General features: G+C 34.2%; 1 protein-coding gene across 1 annotated transcript in view; it reads right to left on the bottom strand.

Annotated features, from left to right (window-relative positions):
• The window catches only part of LOC113240237 (probable G-protein coupled receptor 158), a 382,545-nt gene that overhangs the window by 156,767 nt on the left and 212,741 nt on the right, over positions 1–13,037 (bottom strand). The window lies entirely within an intron of this gene.

Genomic DNA, 13,037 nt, shown 5'->3' with positions numbered 1-13,037 from the left:
AGAGAGTTTAGAATTAGAATTAGAATTTATCTTTCTGCATTTTACTAGTGTAATTAGTTAATAAAAAAAACCGTGACAGCCATTAGGTTTGGCCTATCGCTTCACAAGCACAATGTTTTTTGCAGATTTTCGAAATTTATGTGCGAAATGTAATTTGAAATTTACCATGAGCTTTCGATGAAGGGAAACAGCTTGGGGAAATCTGCAAAGCAATTTTATGATATGTGTGAAGTTACCAATCCGTACTGCTAATAGTGGGACTATGCATGACTGTTAATACATAGAGTAAACAATTAATGCATGTTATATTAAACAGCAGTAGAGGCCCTTGTGAACGAAGACTTTAGTCCAGGGAAGTAAGGTGGTAGCATCTTAGCTATTACTGCCGCCAACGCAGTAAGTAATGCTTACATGACTGCGTTCCGGTTTTGAAGGGTTAAGAGTGATGGTGTAATTACAGGCACGTGGGACTTGTCAACTTATGTCTCAGGGTGACTCTTAGATCTTTGCAATTTAAAGTTCTGCGCGGTACTACAACTATTATACATGTCGCAGTCACTTGCTATTATATAAAAATATATATTATATATTTGTATTTAAAGCTTAAAATAGTAAATTTGTAAGTAGTCAATTATTTTTATCTTACTCCTAGGTATAAACGCGTCCTGTGGCAACTTGTAAGTGAAAGAACGTAATAACTCGAGTCACAAAAATTTATCAATCGACCATTTGTTTGTATGTGTTTTGTAAGTTATTCTAAATAAATAAAATAATAAAAAACAACGTCATAATTTGAAATTTAGTAATGTAAAATTATTTGTATTTGTTCAAAATAATAAAGAAACCATGAATATATGAATTTCAGTACATTTTTTAATAATAATAATAGAAATTATTTGTAAACTCATCGCGGTACACAAAAGTGTTCTTTACCTAACGTAAAGATTCCCACTCAAACAATTATAATCTGTACGTATTATTCATAAGAATTAGTTTTATAAACTATTTATTTATGAACAACACAAAAAGTTTGAATTCAATGTAAACAACATAGTACATGTAAAGAAATGAGAAGCGCTGTTTAACCGTAAAGGTGCTTCTTCACCGGCGAGACGAGACGAGACGAGGACTGATATTTGTATGGCAAAGTGTCAATTCTCTCCTAGCGCATCTTCGGTAGAAATTATCTGGATTGACGAGGATAGACAAGGTGAGAATATTAGTTGATGTAATATTGAACCGTATTGCTACGTATAGAGTATTTGTTATATACTCAGCAACGAAAACACGATTTCTCGCTATGGCTGTTAATATCAATCACGAGATTGTGGAACACGTAAGATTTGAGATTAAAAAAAGGTGGCTCGTTCCGATTCTACTTTCGTTAACGTATTTTGTCAGTCAATGTACTCGAGTGGTCTATGGGTTAGATATACGCAGCGTACATACTACTTAATAAGACTGTACAATAACATCTTCAGGATGCTGTTGGGACTGATGCGCGAACAGATAACTTTTATGCCATTCGTCGAAAAAAGGTGTCGTCTCTGCTAAAGAGAGTGCGTGGCAGTGGCAATGGCATCCTGAAGATGACTGCCCATCGTTTTGACTGTACAATTTTAAAATTTCGGATTGCTATTGGTCAAATTAAATAATAATGTGCATTTTCTTAATTTTAATATTTTAATTTTTGTAGTTGAATATTTTTTAGTTCGTCTAAGAAATGTAAATAAACTTGTGTTGCGTCCATCTACGACTAACTATCGCAAAAGAAATATTACACAATATGAAAGTGCTAAAATCTACGACGAACTACCTAGTATTATATTATAAGGAGACTAAAAAAACGTATAATATCAAAAAGCTACTTAAAATACATTTATTTTACCAAAATTATAAAATGAGCAACAACGCGCAAAACATATCGTGCTATAAATCTGTACTCGAAAAGTTACCACATCTAGTTACTGCTGATCTGTGTAACACGTTTCACTGTCTTTGTTGGTTCAAAATTGGGTTTTTGTAGTAATATTTCAAATGTACCCACATTAAAATAAATAAAAACAACATCGATCAAATTTGTTTGTTTTAGTGTTTTTATTTTTTATAGTAGCCTAATTTATTTTTGATCATTGTAATTAAACACATTTAAGTTATTACTATTAATTAAAAATGCAGCACGTTCGCGTATGGAAAATATACTTTTAGTTAGTCCATAAGTTCTTTAGTAAATTCTTATGAGATTCTGAATCCTCAATATTTTAATTTTTTAATCAAATTTCCTAAATTAATTGTAATCAAACTAACATAGTTGTAAGCTTAGAATAATAACGCATAGAAACCTAATCCGCACACGCTAAGTGAGGCAAATTGAAGCGCGCCCAATGGGCCTACACGAGCGGGCGGGCCTTCAGTGCTCAAGGTCAACTTGCACCGCGAACAGATCAAGAATTTTAGCTAAAAATGACGAAATGTGCGGTGAATGAGTGTAAAAATGCGTCAGACAAACATAAAATAGATATTAACAGCACATTCCACAAGGAAGTAACGCGTTTCAACTTATATTTTTATATAAATATTCACTAAAACCGAAAATTAACCTACTACTACAACTAGCCTACATGAATTTGATTTTTGCCTCACTTGTGACAGTTCGCTTGATATGAAACTATCATTCTATGCGTTATTATTCTAAGGTTGTAAGGTTTTCTTTTGTAACTAACTTTTGAAATAAATGGTTTACTATTTAATTATTTAAGAATGATAGTAAATAAATTTTCTTAATATATACTCTACTTATTATCATAAATTGGCCACTTGTGCACCGATATAGCCAAAATAAAGCAAGATTTCAAACTAGCCTAGAAAATTATATTATTCATGCTGTCAATAAGTACTACGATTGTGACGTCACAGAGAGCCTATAAGACGGTTGAGGGTCTGTCTAAATGAAGTCGGAGCCACTATAAAGCCTGAAATTTTGTTGAATAATTTACATAAACGCTAGTCTTTAGTCTATATTCTACGGGGTCGGGTTGTGCGAAACATATTTTATTTAAAATTATAATAATTCATGAATAACTCTGCAATTTTAAGCAACAGTAAAGCTTCTTGTGAAAAACTAAGTCCAGTGTTGCCACCATACCTATTTCAGCCGTCGTACAGTAATATGAGTGTTACCACAAATTACTTAATAGTTTTTTTTTGTATAATAACGCACATACAAAAATGATGCACACACTCAACATAGCCCCGCACCAGTGAGACGAGTGTCGCGGATGCCATGGACACACACACATAGGCAAACACAAATTACACCCAAACTCACGAGCGAAATAAATGTAGGCCATACAAATATTTCTCCCGGCTCGGGAATCGAACCTGGGACCTTTGCGTGACAGGCCGGTAACCGTTCGGCCACGGAGGCAGTTAAATACTAAAAACAAAAACTTAATAGTTATTACGTAACAGATAAGTCACTAAAATACCTACGCAATAATAGCCTACAAAGTCTTACTAATGACGCCAAGCGTTCACTACGAGAAAAAAGGAACCTAAGCACGCGCTCAGAGAGGTGAAAATAACGTTGACCTCCGTGTGCAGTCATGCGGAACCGAATACTCATAAATTAAAGACTTGTATTATGAGCGCTTGCGCTGACGTCGGCGTACTCAGCGGTAGGCACTTATCGTACAATCTTAAGCGAGAATCCTGGTATTACTGGTATTCCGGTTTTAAAGGGTGTCAATTTCATGTCACAGGGTGCCAGGTGCAGTGGCAGTGTCTCTCAGATATTTACAACATAAAGCTTTGAGTGTCACTGCAACTGTTATGAGTAACCATGAAGATTACCGCCAGGCGAATGGCTGGTTCGTTCTGTCATTTAATAATCACAAACAAAAATTATATAATTGTCAATATAAGGATCGAACATTTACAAAAAAAATCCCTCGATGCGGCCGGAGTTAAGTTTTCTGAGTATTCGACCTTTATATTATTAATTATAACAAACTAGTGGAGTAATTTCACAAAAAATAATTGAATATGAAATCAATTAAAATTAAAAAAAATGTAGTTTGGGAAATTAAATTGCGTGTAATTGTTTTGACTTTGACTATATCAACCATGACCATGGGACCTATATCTACATAAAAAGGGCCCGAAACGTTGATTTGTTTGAAAAAACAAATATATGCGATTTAAATCCAGAAAAATAGTTTCATTTCCTATGTGCAACAATCGCGAAAACCTAAGAACTCAATATTATATAGTCTATTTATTTATTAGTCTATTGTTTTTATCCTTATCTCTTGACAAATATCTCTAACTTACCACCTCTAAAATGTACTTCATTGCAGATTTTAAAACATAAAAAAACCGCTGAGCTTACCGTAAAAGTAATAAATAAATGTATTTAAAAAAATATATTATAATATATTATATTCAAAAAATCGGGGCTAAATCTCGTAAAGGTATATATAGCTCGACGTTTTAGACGTGTTGCAACGTCCATTGTCTCGAAGAGGCGGGTGTCAACATTTTATGGTTGTGTGAGTTTTTGTAATTATTCGCACTTAGTCTTCATTATTTATTTGTGCACTCGGGACCTCTCTCGGGACTTAGGGACCGCGATGCGAGTAACAACTCGACCTTCGAGACCATGGACGTTGCAACACATCCTAAACGTCGATTAATTGCCCGATAAGAAGGTCGTTATAATGAAGTTTCAACAGATTCAAAATGTCATCGTTGTCATTAACCCATTTATACATCCCATTACTGGGCATGGGTTTCCTCTCAGACGAGGATTTTGTGCCAAAGTCGGTGCCACGCTTCACACGTTTTTTAGTGTTGTGCACCTTCTTCGACGTGCAGGTTTTATCACGAAGTTTTCCTTCACCGAGAAGCTCGGGGTAAATTTCAAATAAAATTTCGCATTTAAATTCAGAAAAACTCAGAGGCCCGGGTTCGAACCAACGGCCCCTGCTTGAGGGGCGGAACGTCAAACCTTTAGGCTGCCAAGGCATTTTATATAGGGCGTATAAAATATACTTCTAAGCGATTAAGTCCCAATTTTTTTGAATAACTGAATTTTTTCAAAGGTAAATAATGTAAAATTAATATTTTAAAATATTGTACTCCTCGTAATTATTATAATCTTTAGTTTTCAGGCTTTGAGGGACTTTAGACTTGAAGATGTCCTTCAGTTTTCCAAACTTTTCTTTTGTAAATATTAGGACTTGTTTAAAGAAACTACCCCCGTTTAACTGCCTCCATGGCGGAACGGTCACCATGTCGGACTGCCACGCAGAGGTCCCAGGTTCTAATCCCGGGCCGGGAGAAATATTTGTATGGTCTACATAAATTTCTCTCGTGAGTTTGGGTGTAATTTGTGGTTGTCTATATGTGTGTCTATATGTGGGTTTTCCTAGTGCGGAGCTATGTTGAGTATGTGTGTCGCACAGATTTTTTGTCCAATTCAATATTTAATTCGGCTATTAAATGATCAATTGCAAGGAGTTCAAGAAGTAAACCTTACACAGCAGACATTAGTCGAAGTTGCCTTCGCATAATTGAGCTACTTTTGCCTGTTGGTGTTCAGCGAACGACCTTGGCCTGGTGATACTTGACGACTAATTGTTGTGTCAATTTGTATTTTCCACTGACTGCTCGTGATTTTCGTATTTCTCAAGAAAGGACTCTTGAACCGCGCAGTCAATAGAATTATTTAACCGTTTTTAGAATATAATTTGAAATACAATAATACAATGTATATGGTTTAAGATATTTATTTCTCAAAACAGTCTTTGTTTTGAGAATTAAATTCAGAAATAAGTTCAGATTTCTCATTGTAATCACTTACAATGAGAAATCTGAATAAAATAAGCTTACAAAAACGAACGAGCATTTTCACAATAGTGTTAATATAGGCTTAAAATTATTTATTGACATTTATTCTAGACAATCAAAGGTCAACAATAATTACGTGTTAAATATCACAAACGTTAGAACATCTTTGAGTAATTTCGTTTAAACTTTCACGATTTTTGCACATTATTTGATTAAAAAAATCGGGAATTAATTGTGTCAAAAAATATCATATTGTACCTTGACGTTATGGACGTATTGAAACGTCCACTGTTTCGAAATAAAATAAATTTGGTCGCGATTAAGTTCCAATTTTACAATCAAATAATCTGTGATTATTTTTTTAAACTTCTTCTTAATATTGTTATTTTAATAAATTACATAATAATAACGCACACACTCAACATAGCCCCGCACTAGGGAAACCCTGTGTCGCAGGTGCCATGGACACACACATAGACAACCACAAATTACACCCAAACTCACGAGAGAAATAATTGTAGGCCATACAACTATTTCTCTCGGCCCGGGAATCGAACCTGGGACCTCTGCGTGGCAGTCCGGCACGGTAACCGTTCGGCCACGGAGGTAGTTATAATTATTTTAATAAGTTTTCAACTTATTTCGATATATAGATCTATTCAATACATGTTGTGCGTTAGCAAGGAATTTATTATCTCTTTAATTTTTTACTAGTGATGTAAGTATATGTTACATTTTATTGTTGTTATTTTTTGTTTATTTAATGTAATAGATGTGTTTTATGCATAATTTTATGGATTGTTTGTGTTAATTTGCAATTGTTATTACACATTAATACCATTAAATAGGTTAGTGGTGTGTGCCCATCGTATCAACTGCTTGAAGTGTCGCAATATGAAATTTTGTGCTTTTTGGTCTTAATTTTAGTCTTATTTCTAGTTCTCTTAACGGACTTTGTTATCAGTGCGTTTTTTATTTAAATGAACTTCTATCACCGGTAAACTGTTTGCTTATTATTGATATTTTAATTTCTATTATGTTGTATAAGTTACAAACTACTCTCTAAAATAAAATAAATAAAGTAAATTCAGTATAATAATGAAAAACACAGAATGTCAATGCAATGCAGTACAATACAAATGCTCTTTCTTGCACACGAAAAAATATAAAAACAAAAGACAACAACCAATGGCAATGTTGTTATCAACATCGTTTATGGCTTACCCACTCTTGTGGAAGGTATAACACATTAGATAATGTTGTTTGTTGATGCTACTTCCTTATTATATGAACTAGCAGGAGAGCTCCTTGTACTGCCACTGTACCTATTTCTGCCGCCAAGCAGTAATGTTAGCATTACTATGTTCCGGTTTTGAAGGGTAAGGGTGCTGGTGAAATTACAGGCACATGGGACTTGTCAACTTATGTCTCAGGGTGTCGGGCGCAGTGGCAGTGCCCCTCAAATCCTTGCGATTGGAAGCTTCGAGTGGCACTGCAACTGTTGTGGAGAGGCATGTCACTTACCATCAGCCCCACGACTTTTTCGTCCCATCATAAAAAAAAATCACTTTGACGAGTTACTTAGTTTTTGATATAGTATGCTTTTTTATTCTTTTAAATTTGTATTCCTTTTGACGTTTGTTTTTATTCATTGTTGTCGTTGAAATGGCTCCATATAAAATATAAGCTCCCGAAAATCCCAAAAATCCCTATTTTCTTCTCTTTCACCCTCCATTCGAAACCACTAGGCAAGCGTCTCGCCAACAACCGCCGACATTAATAGAATCTTTATCCCGTAGAAGCGTGCTGTTACGGCAATTTAAAAACTTGGCCCCAGAGTGTCACTGAGAGATAAGCTTAAACAAGTTAACATTGTTACGCTGGCGCCGCAATATGTTTTGGGAAATGTAATTTATGTAACGAATAATGGTATTTTTTCATGAAAAATAGAGATAGATAGCTACAACATTAACACTAGGACTAAAAATAAACAAAGTGTTGCTGACAGCCGCCTTCACAAATTCACAAATTCATTTAAGTTATACATTGCCCGTATAAAATTCCGGTTGATATTCAAAATTTGCCATTTACGAGATTTAAAACCATAGTGAAACAAAAATTTTTATACAGGTTCTGCGTATTTCATGGAGTATATAACTGGAAATAGAGACGAAATAATCATCCATCCCTGGCAAGTCATCAGGTAAATGAGCATTAAATATCACTGTTAATATCAAGTCTCATTTGCGCTGAAATCACAAATTAGAAAACTGGAATAGTACAGCGCCAACAACTTGTCTTTTTGATCTCCGTATATTCCAAAAATATTTTGTATTTTTTGTAATAAAGATAATAATATCTCTAACAATGCCGTGCTGTTCTATTGTGTGGTGTGGGAAAAATAGCAAAACATCTAATCACAAAACAAACGGAATCACATTTTATCGGTAATTAAATATTACATTTATATAATTTTGCAATTTTCATCCATTGTGGCAAAGCTCTAGTTAAATTGATCAATTATTTCGAATTCGGGCTAGCCAATCGGAGCGCAGTTGTTACAGTAATGATCTGGCAGAATGGTTTTCAAACAAATTAAATGACATTTCGTCTCAATTTATGGTTATATAATCGATGACGTACTTGGATGACAAGAATCCGTGGTAGTGACCCGTTAAGCTCTTCCAGGTAGTCTCAATCTAAGATATTTGAAACAAATATTGTAAATATCGAGTTCTTAGGTTTTCGCGATTGTTATACATAGGAAATGAAACTGTTTTTCCGGATTTAAATCGCGTATATTTGTTTTTTCACATATGACATGAGACTGCAGTACTAATTAGTATGTTTTAATGTATTCTAATTTCTATTATTAAATAATAATAAATTGAACTTAATAAAAATTCATTCAATAAAATAATTTGTAAAACTTAATGTAGCGTACATTGGAATGTTTTCTTTGTAAAATTAAAAATAAGGTATTTAATTAATAACTATTGTAACTATAATGAAAAAATAGGGTGGTTTGCATTAATATTAGACATAACTGGTTGAAGACTGTACCACCTCAGTCAACCGTGACCATGGGACTTCCAAAGGTCCCGAAACGTCGGTTTGTTTGAAAAAGCAAATATACGCGATTTAAATCCGGAAAAACAGTTTCATTTCCTAAATATTGTAAATGTTAAATGTATTTAGATGTATATTTAAAAGAGCATCGCCTAAAGTTTCATGTTCATTCTTCTCAACGGACTCTGCCAACGAAAGAGCTGAAGACTTTAATTAATATGATGATTTTAAGTGTAATTTGCTTGATGATGATATCAAAATGGTTTGAATTTAAATTTTAATTCAATCTTCCATACAATAGTTATAATAAGATTCCTTATATTTAAAATTTGCCATTTACGATTTAAGAAACTGTATCCATTGACTTGCAAATAAATGGACGACGGGTCTAATACAAAAACCACGAAAAAATGTCCCAAGTCAACCTATTTAAACGTAGTGACATGTAAAGGAATATGAAAAAGCTAAAACGTTGAATTTAAATTGTAATGTCATCGCAGTACTGTCTAATTTTGCTTGCTTCGCTGTCAGTCGAACAAACGAAGACTACAGCGTGAATGACGCTCTGTATACGATTTTAACGCCCTATAAGTTCGGACACTATTTAGCGCGGACCCGACGTCTATATAATTGTAAGTCAATGACTGTATCAAAACAAAAACTTTATGCAAAAGTTAATACAACTGCGTACTTGGATGACAAATATTCATATTAGATGGCTTAGAGTTCGTTCAGGGACGTAGAACCACCGTATTTAAGTAATATATAGTTTCAGGCGTTGCTTTGTGGAAGTCCATGTTAATAATAATCTCAGTACAGAGTACTAAAAAAACCGACCTCAAAAGTACGTGGAATTACGTCTATTTGCTAAGTTTCATTGAAATATCCCCTAGTTCGCCACTATACAGGACTTGATACTGGAGATAATAAAAATAGGTTCTCACTACGACACTACTCAAAGTATATCGAGAGAAAAACGTCTTGAATAGGAGAAATAGCAAAATCAACTAAATAATTGCTAAAAGTAATTGCTCCTAAATTAAAGTTAGGCGCTATTTATAAAAATGAATCTTCAGCCACCCTTTGAGGTGGATGATTTTCTTCAAGATGAAATGGGACCACTATGGAAATACTCCCTTTCCAACAAAAAAAAGAATCATGAAAATCGGTTCACAAATACCGAAGTTATCGCGTAACATACATACTAAAAAAAAACAAAAAAAGAACATACAGTCGAATTGAGAACCTCCTCCTTTTTTAAAGTCGGTTAAAAATAGCTAGGAATATTTTTTCATGCAGTCAATTTTTCCACCTTCACAAGCACATATAGCTTAGTTACAGTCACAAACGCCAAGAATACGAGGCATTCTCAGGCATTGCATGATTTAACCTCCACCGGGTTCGTGGAGTAGCAAATTTATTTATTTCCTTTTTATCAACATATTTAATTCTGCCACCTAGCAATAAGCGTTTCGGTTTTGAAGGGGGGTGCAGGTGAAACTACAGACATATGGGATTTGTCAACTTTATGTCTTAAGCTGAGAAGGCACATCACCATCTCGCGATTTAAAGCTACGAGTGGCACTGCGACTTGTTTCCGTCATGTGATATTTCGTCAGTTGTAGAATCAATTAACGTAACCACCAAATGGGCAAAAATGAGTTTTAAATACAGTTCGACAGGAAACTTTGTACCAAAAAAAAAAGTGTTGTAAAAAAAGTGGTGGTTACTTTACAAAAATCGAAGGGTCATTGATAAATAAAATTATAAAAATGTAGTGAATGATACATATATACATACTTATAAGGAACTTGAGTTTTACTAAATTAACGTAATGAGTATAAAAAAGTATATATTTTGCTTACATATCGTCGTTATACCCGCTCACGCGATGAGCTCCTCCTACCGCAAAATGGCGGCTATTTGGTTTCGCAAAATAGAAACGGATTCAGTTTAAATACAAGTTTTTATAAATAAAAATTATTATTCTGCATTGCTAAATAAATACCCTCTGTACTACCAACAAAAACATCTCAAATAAAATGCAGTAATACACCGCCAACCCTGCACTTAAAAAGCACTAATGAAATTTTTGGTGTACTTGGATAAATATGATAATATTCCGTATGAGTGGTTCTAACGTTTACCATGAAATTACTCCTTAGAGTATAGTTTATAAACATTTATATTCAGGGTAAACTTAAAAAACGCTACTTACGGTATGTTTTCAATAAATAAACACCGAAATCACCAGCCCAAACAATAACACACACGATTGTCGTGACGTATTTGTGAAGTTGTTTATTTTTTTAAACGACAGTCCCAGGCATTAAAAACTTTATGGTTTGCTAGAGTAGTTACCGAAATAGCAATTAATATTCGTTCTTTTACCTGTTATAACTTCGATATCCGATAAATCGGTATAAAATCATTACCGGCACCTCTAGGTGTGGTATGCGTCTACGGCTGCATGTATCGCGTGAGCGGATAAGGAACTTGAATTTTACTAAATTAACGTAATGAGTATAAAAAAAGTATATATTTTGCCATATCGTCGTTATACCGCGAAAATCAATTATTTGGTTTTTTTTTAAAGAAAATTACTTACTTAAGTTATATGGGACAAGGCGACATAATTGTAAAATGCAAATATTTACATAATTTCGGTAAAACATAATACCGTCTGTTTAAAAGTAAAACCACATAAGTGACATTTTCCACAAAAATCTTCAAATTATGTACCTGTTGTAAAAAATCGCCATTTTTCTGCAGATAAACCTCTTATTAAGTTTATAGCTTTCTTTGAGTTTCACGTGCAAGAAGATAGTGATTTTCTTACCATAGCTATATAAGTTGAAGATTTTTTGTTTAAAATGTCTGTTTTACCTTTAAACAGATTATATGTGAAATCATCTGTTACAAACATTGACTTACAATTATAATGGACGTCGGGTCCGCGCTAAAAAGTGTCCGAACTTATAGGGCGTTAAAATCGTATACAGAGCGTCATTCACGCTTTAGTCTTCGTTTGTTCGACTGGCAGCGAAGCAAGCAAAATTAGACAGCACTGCGATGACATTACAATTTAAATTCAACGTTTTAGCTTTTTCATATTCCTTTACATGTCACTACGTTTAAATAGGTTGACTTGGGACATTTTTTTCGTGGTTTTTGTATTAGACCCGTCGTCCATTTATTTGTAAGTCAATGGTTACAAATTAACAATTATTTGTAAGAAATATTTATCGTTAAAATTTCAATCGCATTTATTTCAAAGTAATTTTTTTGTGAAATAATTGTTTATCCCAGTGTAACGGCGATATAATATATAACGAAGGTTGCATTGTCGGCGTACATCCTTAGTAAGCTACGGGGAGAAAAGCGTAATCCACTAATATTGACTTGGTGTCTAAGCCTATTTCTTCCAAATAGAAGCTTGACAAGGGTAGTGAGCGAGGTAGTAATATTAAACAACAAAAATCTTACTTTCGGTAAGGATAATTTTATTTATAGCACGAGGCTTGTAGGGAAGAGGAGAACGAAATTTCGATAATCGCCAACAGTAGGAAGAAACTCCGGAAATTTAACAACGATGACGGTTCGCTGTTTTATTGTCGCACAGACAGTGATAATGTTACCAATGACGTCCATTAGTCGATAAATGTTTCCTATTCGTTCTACAGGTGCTGGTGGATTGACCACAGGATCGTTCAATGTGTTCTGTTGTTTCCATTACATTTATAACAATAGTTCATTTCTATACAGGGCGTCATAAGCGGAGGGAAAGTGCCTTATTTTTTTTATAATATCAAGTGACGGGACGAACAAGTCGTACGCCTGATAATAAGGTACACGCCTGTCCATAACAGTTGCTGTTCCACTCAAAGCTTTGAATCTGAGTGGCATTGTTGCTGCGTCTGTCCCCTGAGACATAAGGTGACAAGACCCATGTGCCTGTAATTTCACCAGCACCCTTACCCGTCAAAACCGGAAAACAGTAATGCTGACATTAGTGCTTGGCGCAGGAAATAGGTAAGGTGGCAGTACTTCCCTGGACGAACTACTACTAGTATAACGTAGGTTGAAAATAAAATAATTATTTATTTATTTCATGTAAC

This window comes from Hyposmocoma kahamanoa, unplaced genomic scaffold (genome assembly GCF_003589595.1).
Source record: "Hyposmocoma kahamanoa isolate Upper Pololo Valley unplaced genomic scaffold, ASM358959v1 128, whole genome shotgun sequence".
NCBI lineage: Eukaryota > Metazoa > Arthropoda > Insecta > Lepidoptera > Cosmopterigidae > Hyposmocoma > Hyposmocoma kahamanoa.
This window is presented reverse-complemented; position numbering and strand designations above follow the sequence as displayed.